The 10,211-nt window shown below is 35.0% G+C and overlaps 1 protein-coding gene across 1 annotated transcript in view; it reads left to right on the top strand.

The window, feature by feature from the left end:
• The window catches only part of ETV1 (ETS variant transcription factor 1), a 103,666-nt gene that overhangs the window by 74,229 nt on the left and 19,226 nt on the right, over positions 1 to 10,211 (top strand). The gene's annotated exons all lie outside the window — the stretch shown is intronic.

Genomic DNA, 10,211 nt, shown 5'->3' with positions numbered 1-10,211 from the left:
CAATGCATGTTCACTCTTCAGTGGCTTTGCTCTGTTCCATATTTTGCTCTGAATGATGGTGTTATGGATTGAACTGTGTCCTCCCCAAAATATGTGTTTTTTTAAATCTTAACCCCTATACCTGTGGTTATAGACTCATTTGGGAATGGACTTTCTTTGTTATGTTAATGAGGCCAGATTAGTGTAGGCTGTGTTTTTAGTCAATATTTTTTGAAATGTAAAAGAGCAGATTAAGCAAGCAAGGAAGTAAGCACAAACAGAGGGGAACATACGAGCCACACGATCTCCAAGGAACCTAAGAATAGAAGCTGAAAACAGACAAGGACCTTCCCCAAGAGCAGGCAGAGAAAGAGAGTCTTCCCCTAGAGCCAGCACCCTGAATTCGGACTTCTAGCCTCCTAAACTGTGAAAAGATAAATTTCTGTTTGTTAATCCACTGACTTGTGGTATTTCCATTATAGTAGTACTAGATAGCTAAGACAAATGGGTTATAGGATTTCCTATCATCTCCCCACCTGGCTGTGTCAAGTATTTCTATCTTGAACCCTAAAATATGGTGGTAACTTCATTTATTCTCCCCAATTTTATCTGCTAGATATTAGAAGTTGTAAGTTAAACGTTAAATTGTTACAATGCCATAGTAGGACGTTATTATGGATTTAAAACAAAGGACTGGGCATTTATTATGTTTGTCTTCATCTCCTCACACAGGCATGATAATGATCCTTGCAGCAGCCATTAGAGACACATAGGGATTGTTGACTGTGACTGTTTTCCCCATATGGCTTCAGGTCCCTGGAAGACAGAAATGTTTTCTTCTCTCTGGAGTCAAAGACCAAGTTATAGGTGGCTGATGAAACCCATTATATGTTTAACACTGTTCAGTACAGGACTGACTTTCCACAAATCATTTTCACTGTTGCTCGTAAATAGTTCTTATTTTTTCCTAAAACTCTAGATATTTTTAAGCATTACCATCTTTAGTAATTTCCAGTGCAGCGATGATTATGGTTCCATGAACTTTGGCTTTTTGTACCTGCTATTTAACACTCCCAAAGCCCAAGCATTCGCCCTATTCCATTTCTAAGCATTATTTGCTCATGGCCATACTTGCTTCTGGAATACAGCAGCTCATTTTTTCCCAGCCAAACTCTAAAACTTACTTAAAGAAATTCAAGTGGAGAATCATGTGGAGATTTAAAGGAATGAGCTATTGATCCTTCAGAAAATGTTAACATCCTATCTATTTCTCTAGCATCCAAAGATAATTTTCCTTTACTCATCCAGTGATTTGTGGACTGGTAGATCACTTAATCTCTGATTTTTAGGTTTTCAATTATGAAAAGTGACAGTAATGTCTACCTAATTGATTTTGTTATTATAATAGATTCCATGGAATGGCCTTACAATTTGGCTTTGCTTTTTATTGCTTAGCATAGCTTATATGGGTTTTCCTCATTCATTTCTGGGTTAAAATAGCAAATCTCCCAAACCGTCACTCTGGCCCACTGTATCAGTTTTTCTAAGAAATACTTAAATATGTTCTAAATCTACAGTTACAGTAAGTGGCATTGGCTAGTGATTTGATTTGAGAATTGAGACTACAGTCTGGATTTACTCTTTATGCATTAACACAGGTCAAACGGACAGGGACTGCATTTTAAGTCAGTAATGGAAGGCTGAAGGCTGTCTTAAACCAATCATATCAGTTTTACCCATGACTGATTGATCCCTAGGGGCAGAGCCCTGTAAGCACTTTTCTTACATGAATGGACTCTATAGAGTCTGGAGTTTCATTCATAAAATGGAGACAGAGAGGAAACATACACACACACACACACACACACACACACACACACATTGGAATGTCCATTTATACAGAACTGAAGGGTGTAGTGTTCCATCAGCTGCTGCTTTTGCCAGTTGACTGGAAGTAATGATTAATGCTCATTGGTCCTGCCTGCATGTAACCCGACACTATTTATGGCCTTGCAGTGTTCGTAATGTATAGTGAATGAGAAGACAACATTCTCAAATCAGAAACATAAACAGGAACTGGTGGGTCTGAATTCCATTCAAATATGTCATTTCAGCCACACAGTGTTTGTCCAACTTGGATTTTACAGTCAGGAAAGGGGGAAGGGAGGGACAATCTGCTTGTGAGCTGTACTAGCTTGAAAAGCAGGATTTAGAAGGGGTGGAGGGGGAGAAGGATTTTACAGTGTGGGATATTTAGTTTCTTTTTAAAGAAAATAACCAGAACTGCTTATTGCAAGTGGGTGAGCTTTTTATATGTGGAACTAAGATTTAAAATTAAATGAGACAGTTTAAAAGATGTATGTTTGGCTATCCCCCAGTGGTGTATGTGTGTGTCTGTGTTTCGCACTTGGGCAGAAAAGAGGGAAAATAAATATTACTTATTTTTTAAGTATATGTGTAAATATATATTTTTACATTTGGAATATTGCTGTAGAATTTTGAGGGGTCTAAAGGACTTCTGAAAAGGAGCCCTGGTGGTGCAGTTGTTCAAGCACTCAGCTGCTAACTGAAAGGCCCGCGGTTGGAAACCACCAGCCACTCCTTGGGAGAAAGATGTAGCAGTCACCTTCCGTAAATATTACGGTCTTGGAAACCGTATGAGGCAGATCTACTCTGTCCTGTAAAGTTGCTAGGAGTCGGAATCAACTTGACACAATGGGTTTGATTTTTTTGGAAAGGACTTCTGTGCTTAAAGGAGTCAACTATTTTAATAGTTTAGAGGAAAAGCTTTTTTTAAATTCTATTTTATGAAATAGTTTTCACCCACTATGTGAATTACTGTATTGAAACCATTTTCGAAGATTTTTTTGTTAGATTAAACTGATGATTATTGTTTTTATTGTGTGTGTGACTTTTCTATTTAATTGCTTCCAATAAATTATAGTCTGGAAAATTTTACAAAAGTAGATAATTTAAAGATAAGTATGAAACAACAACAAAACCAAACATGTGTCATTGTAATTGAAGTATTCTCTTTAACCTAGAAAGGTATCTTTGAATCCTTCATTCTGGTGACTCTTATTCAGTGTCTGAGTCCTCACGGTTCACTGCTTTATTCACATGATGTGTTGTTGTTTATTCTTAAAAAACCCAAACCTGCTGACGGTGAGTCGATTCCAACTCATAGTGACCCTATAGGACAGAGTAGAACTGCCCCTTAGGGTTTCCAAGGAGTGGCTGGTGGATTCGAATTTGTGACTTTTTGGTTAGCAGCCAAAGTCTTAACCTCTGTGACACCAGGGCTCCTGTTTATTCTTAGCATGGAAACATAAAATATGTACTTTGTGTGACTCTGAGAGTATACTGAACCCTGGTTTGACATTTATTTACTATCTGTATCATTTGTAAGGATTAAATGTGATTTTGTTTGTTAAGTTATTAATATAGTATCTGGCACATATCAGGGGTCCAGGCAATAGTAAAGGATTTCAGTCGGCATTGTATTGTTTTAATTTCTAGAGATTCCCTCCAAGATTGCTAGTTCTTTAATAAGATAGCATTATTATTATTTCTAGTATTTAAAAATACACTATTTGGGTCTAGAGAATAAGACAAAGTAAGAGAGATGTTCTTATCTTATAACACTTGTATTATGCAAGATCAACAATGTACTGTACTATTATGCTGTTTTGTCATAGGAAAAGATAGTCATATTGAACTTGTTACTAGTATTATTCATATGCAAAGTAAATAGAACAAATGATGTGAACATATTGGTGATTCCAGGAGAGATGAAAGCAAGAGAACAAAGAAATCCATGTTGTATTTATTTCAGACCATCTAGATTCCAGAAGGGGAACAGTCCAGGATTTAAGCTTAACATTAAAACCTCTATCTTGTTTAGAATTTTTATGTGACCCATTGTGGCAGCTAATTGCATCCTTTCTCATGTTTTCTTTTAAACCTCTGTTCACTGTCAGAGTGCAGAAATGCCTAATAGTCAAAGATGCAGTTGTGATTATGTTTCCTATCATTTCAACTTTATTTTTAACTGTAGCTTAATAAAACCATCACAGGCTTGTAAAACTTGTAAAATTGTGAGCCTAGTAGATTATATATACTACTCTTGATTGGATCTGGTCATTATTTGTGTGGGATACTGTCCAAAGAAAACCCAGATGCTTATAAAAGTTTGTGATTTCGTAGGTAAATTTCTATACTGTTATTTGACACTATGCAGCCTTTAAGTTTCAAAAACATCTGAATTCAGTTAGCTGCATTACTAAATTTGTTTTATGTTCTTAAAGATTTTCACTGTGCTATTAAATGATTATACATTTAACAGTTTATTTAACGAACCTTTAATGAGTATATTCTATATGACAAACACTACACTAGTCATATAAAGATAAAAATAATTCTCTCCCAGTTCTCAAAGTCTATTGACTATAGGTTTGTACATCTGAACTGTGGTAGAAGAAATATCTCTGCAGGTTTTGCATTATTTAAATTCATGGTTTACTGAAAAATGTAAAGACAAAGATTCTATCTAAGTGTGAATTACATAACTAAATTCATCACTTGCTTCTTAAGATTTCAACCAACTCCAGCTTTCTTGCCTTCTTCACAGGAATCTGTGTTCAGAAACTAAGAGGTTATACTCACGTAATGCTTTTGTAACTGACAACAACTAGGTCTTATAAAACTTGACTTTTTTGGCATCACATTTGCTTTCTTAAGTGAATTCAGACATATTAACGCTGGAGCTTATTTTTAGAGTTAATTACTTTTACATTTGTTCTGTAAGAGTGATCATATGGGTGTAAAAAAATCCCTTACATTATCATCTTTTCCAGGCAAGTTTATAAGATATAGTTTTCTCAATCAGCTACACCAGATCTATTCATGTGACAAGTGAAAAAGCAGAGTAAATAATAATAATTTTTTTAAAAGGGTAGAGTAAGAGGATGCTACATGAGGATGTATGTTAGCAGTTAAGCAAGTCTCCATAAGGCTCATGTTATTTGTGCACTCTAGAAATCCTTTGGATTTTACACGAAAACTTTGACATTGCTAGCAAATGAGAAGAAACAAAACATAAAGTAGTCAAGTTTAGTAGAGAGATAAACTTAGCAAAGTTTATCATATACCAATCTTCCTTGAATAATATTGATGTCATTCATTCTTAATACAATTTCGTATTTCTTTAGACATTAGATACATTTCTTTGAAAAATTGTAGGAACTGCTAGGGATGCATTGAAATACACACGCACACATACTTTTCACGATAACTTCTGACGTATGTTTGCCCACACATTTTGGCTCCAGATATTTAATTTTCTAATTTTAAGTTTTTACCATCATCAATAAACAATATACAAGATTATATGGACTTGATTTTCTCACATCACCTCCACAAAGAGTTAGTCAAGTGTACAATCAATTCATCTTTGCATTGCACACTATATGAAGCAAAAGCACATTAAAATACAACACTGAACTTATTCCTATTTTCCTCTGATTTCTCATTTACTGTTAAAGGCATGAATACTTAATTATCACACTGATTATATCATTACTATAGGAATTTAATCAGAGACATCAAATGAATAAGATACATCTTTTCACTAGTTCAGAGTTTACAGTATGAAATAATTCCAGGTTTGCACATTAGCTATTTGCTAACAAAGCAATTTCAACAGCCTTTGTAGCAATGTCTCAGACAGCCACGGCAAATATTTTCCATCTGCTCTGGCCCATGTAGGTCCCAGAAACTTTAGGCAAACCATGCCCTGAAGGGGAATTTTCACTGTGTACTACTGGGCAGCAAATATGCAAATGAGAGCAGTGCCTAGCAGTATTATATGTGCAAATTTAGAACTGCACTTTGTGGTCAAAACTTTGGTAAAGCTTCCCAGACCAGTATCGTGTTTCCCAACACAGCTTTAAAATGCAAGTCAAGACAGAGAAATTAACTTTTTTTTAGTTTGGTATCTTGCCTGCATATTGTAATTTGAAAACTTTAGTAATGTTAGTAAAGGTGAAGGCTAATCAAAACAGATAGTTTGGAGTGTTTATCATCATTATTATCTTTTACTTCCCCTACGTTGACCAGTACATTGAAATGACAACAGCGCTTTGCTGCTTTGAATTTTTGCAGCATATTAGATCACCTTTCATCACTGTGAACTCATCTGTGACAAATTATAGGCCGTTTAGTTTCTGCAAGCTGATTTCTCCCAATACTAATGTCATGTTATAGAGCTCTTTGATCTACAAGTTTCAAACTAAGTAAATATCCTTTGTCTTAAATTAAATTTACACAATGCAATTTACAGATTGAATTTAAAACTTTTTAAGCCAAATATCAGGGTGTAATACTGTAGAAAAGCATCTCAATAGTCAAAAAGAGTTACTCCCAAATATTTTGAAAATATAATGAAGAATCCGTCTTAAATCTTTATAAGTAGTTTAGTATGAATTTTAAATCAGTGTATTTTAAGCTTAATAGGTTAATTAATAGATTTCTGAAGAACGGTCAAGAGTAAGTACACCTATAAACAACAAACCAGCCATGTCAAGGGATATATGATTTAAAAACAGCAAAAATAACTTACTTAGTGATGCAATTAATCATCCTCTTAAGTACTGTAGTACACTCACTTTTAAATACTTGTGAGGTTCACTTAAAAAATAGATTATGTTCTTAGTAAGTACCATAAATTGAATTCTTACTGTGCGCAGGTATTGTGTGAAATGTTTCACATGCCTTAAACCTGCTGCCAATGAGTCAATTCTGACTTATAGTGACTTTATAGGCAGGGGTAGATTATCCGATAGACAAAGTAAGCACGGTGTTTACCAGATCATCTATAGTGAACAATTTCACATTTTTTCCACCACATTAGAAACTCTGCTTCTAGGTATGGCTGGCATCTGTCTCTCTACCAACTCCTCACAGCACCTTCCAGCAGAATCAAAGCCTCTTTTCAAATATACAATCCCTGACAAGGAAAGATGACCCAGTAAGCAAGGTAACCACAGACTTATTTGTGCTTACTTACTAATCTATAGCAAACAATTTCTGTAGTGAACAATTTCAGATGATCTGGTAAGTAAGGTAAGCACCATGTTTACCTTGCCTATTCGATAATCCGCCCCTGCCTATAGGATAGAGTGGAACTGCTCCGTAGAGTTTCCAATGCTGTCATCTTCACAGAAGCAGACTGCTACGTCTTTCTCCCGCTGAGTGGCAGTTGGGTTAGCAGCACAGTACTTACCCACTGCACCACCAGGGCTCCTTTTCACGTACCTTGCCCCATATGAATCCTCCCATTGACCCTTTTAAGTATATTCATATTACTATTCCCATTTTACAGATGAGGAGGTTGAGAGTTAAGAGCTGTTAAACAACTAGCCCAATGTCATATTCCCAGGAAGTGTCAGAAATGGGACTCCAAACTAGATCTGTTAGATAACAAGGTACATGTTTGTAACAAATGTGCTGTACTAATGATCCTAAAATTATAATCTGTGGACCCATAGTAGGGCAGTGCAAATATGCTGTCATCTTAACATTTGTGCATAGTTGAATTATAGTTTATTATTCTAGGTTTTGTTCTATGACAAACAGAAATGAATACATATGCAATGCTTCTGTTCCCAGCCACAAAATATTTGCCTTTGAAGTCTTCTCTTAGCCAGTTTGGATCTTAGTTGAACATTTAGCAAAAGTTAAAATGTAATGCCAAACTTCATTGGTTGGATTTTTTATTAGATAAGGTAGAAATGAAAGCAGCAGGCAATTTAATTAGCAGTAATTTTTCTGGGCAAGTCATTACTTTGATGAACTTCAGAGCAATGTTTATGGCTCCTAATTAACCATGTTAGTCATTTGATTGAATAATCACTTTGGAAATGTTTCTACAATTTGATTAGAGTCTGACCCACTCTGATCATCATAAATTAACTGGTATCACTTTAGAATAACATGACTTTAGTTATTTTATGGGAATAAACTCCTCTTAGCTCTATTTTTTCAGGCTTCTATGGACCATATAAAAAAAACAACAATCTTAAAGATAGACTGAATTTAAACAATGTTAGCAGATGTGTCTCAATTTCAAGAGCTAGATGTTAGTTTTATTTACTCTGGGGTGTAATAAAAAGTATTAGGAATTGGCAAAAACACAATTTATATTCTCATATGTCTTTTTTTCTAAATTGCGTTTCAGTGATTTTTTTTAGAACTTAGATCACAAGTTGGGCCTTTGGAAATCTAATGGAAATGCTGGCTTTCACGTTAGTATAACTCATTAACTTATGAGCTTTAAATCAAAATTTTTAAACATTATAGATTAATAGACTGAAGAATATTATAAAGCACAACAATAAATAACAAATCAGCCATCTCAGTAGATCATGAGTATTTGTGGAATCATCAATCAAGTCCTATCTTTGATGTCAAATGTCTAGTTTTCCAGGATTTTGCTAATTTTTTATTATGTTAGAACACTTTTATATGGTGTTCCTTCAACTTTGAATAGTAGGCTTCTCAGAAATGCTTACAGTTCCTTTCTCTCTTCTCTCCCGTCTTCAACCCCTGGGGAGGAAAGACATATTTAGTCACACTTATATATAGTAGAGTTTAGCCTATATGTTCATCTAGCTGCCTCCAGAGCCAGCCAGCTGTTTTTACAGCCGCACTCCAGCTGTGTAGCAGTCAGTAAAAGTATTTTGTGGCAAGGTGTCAATATCAGTACAACAAAATGCCTGCCTCCAAGCAGCTGCTGACCTGATGGCAGAGTCATTAACACTGTCCCTTCCAAGCCCAGCTGCTTTGAGGGAACTTATGCCTGGCAATAAATCAAAATAACATTAAAAACTATCTTGAAGTACCATTAGCCAAAAAGTTCAGATTAAATGAATTGCTAGCTATTTGGTAACCAAAGATCAACTACATCACAACCCTATTATAATCCTAATATCAAGAAACAGGTTAACTCTGCCTTTTGTAGAGTCAGAATCATATACTGTGTAACACTTTATATGAAGAGGGCATGGTGTGATGAAATGCTTGATAAGGGAGCTTTACGGTATTTTCAACTTGTAAACTATTGATTGCAACATACTTTCAAATGTTGATGTTATGGTTTGTCATTAAGATATTTTTTAAATAAAGCCACAAAAGATACAACTTTTTTTCTGTGAATGTTTCACTTTAATAGTTGTGAAAACTGAAAAAAATCAAAGTGGCAAAGCAGGTTCAAATGACAAAAGTTAGGAAATTCAGCACTCTGATATATGTCTGCATTGTAAATTCTGTTAAATGCTTCCTATTTTGGTTGATGTTCATCACCAGGCAAATTTAAAAAAAAAAAAAAATCAAGACTTTTAAAAGGGAACACTCAACCAGTCAAGAGTTGTGTCAGTGCTGAATGAACAGTGCTAATTGTCTAGTATAGCAAGAAAGTTTATAGATAGTTACAAGGAGATAAACGTCTTTAGATTCCAATTCACTTAAATTTCCTTTTTCACTTGTTCAGAGGTCATGTGCCTATTAAAAGTGGTAGAAAGGAGGGCATGCTTTTATATTAAATGACATGTTTGTCATATACATTTTATAAATTTGTTTTTGTATCTGTTGTTTAAAAACCCTTAGTAATACATTCACATGTAGAATTGACTTGAATTGACTTGATCACATATATTTACAAATTCCTACAGAACCTATGTATGTTATATGCAGGGTTGGGCATTTATGTGGGACCTGAAATTTATAAAATTTGGGGAATCATCTTAAAAAGAAGATGAACATGCAAATATAAAATTGGATACAGGCCTCAGAAGGGACCCATGCAAGGGGGGGCCCTGAAATTTAAGCTTAATTGGATTCACTGTGAACCTCCCTCTGATTATGTGAGTGAACCTCTTTTCAGAATCAAGGAATCTGGGGACTGAGATAGATTTTGGAGAACATCTGACCCACGCCCTTTATTTCATAGAAACAGGCACAAAATGCTTTGTCCAAAGTGATATAGTTTAATTAGCAGTAAATCAAGAAATTGAATTTTCACCCTTTGTTTCTTAATACATTATTTCTTTCCCTTTCCCTGTATCTAAGCTACTAAACCCATTAGATACACAGCCATCACTATGACTCAAGTTTAACCGTTAACCAAGTTTATTTTCTTAATGATGAGCTGACTTGGTCACATGGGCAAGGCTTTA

The sequence above is a fragment of the Trichechus manatus genome, unplaced genomic scaffold, assembly GCF_000243295.1.
Source record: "Trichechus manatus latirostris isolate Lorelei unplaced genomic scaffold, TriManLat1.0 scaffold00050, whole genome shotgun sequence".
NCBI classification, from domain to species: Eukaryota; Metazoa; Chordata; class Mammalia; order Sirenia; family Trichechidae; genus Trichechus; species Trichechus manatus.
Note: the sequence above shows the minus strand (reverse complement) of the source record. Positions and strands in the feature narration are given on the sequence as shown.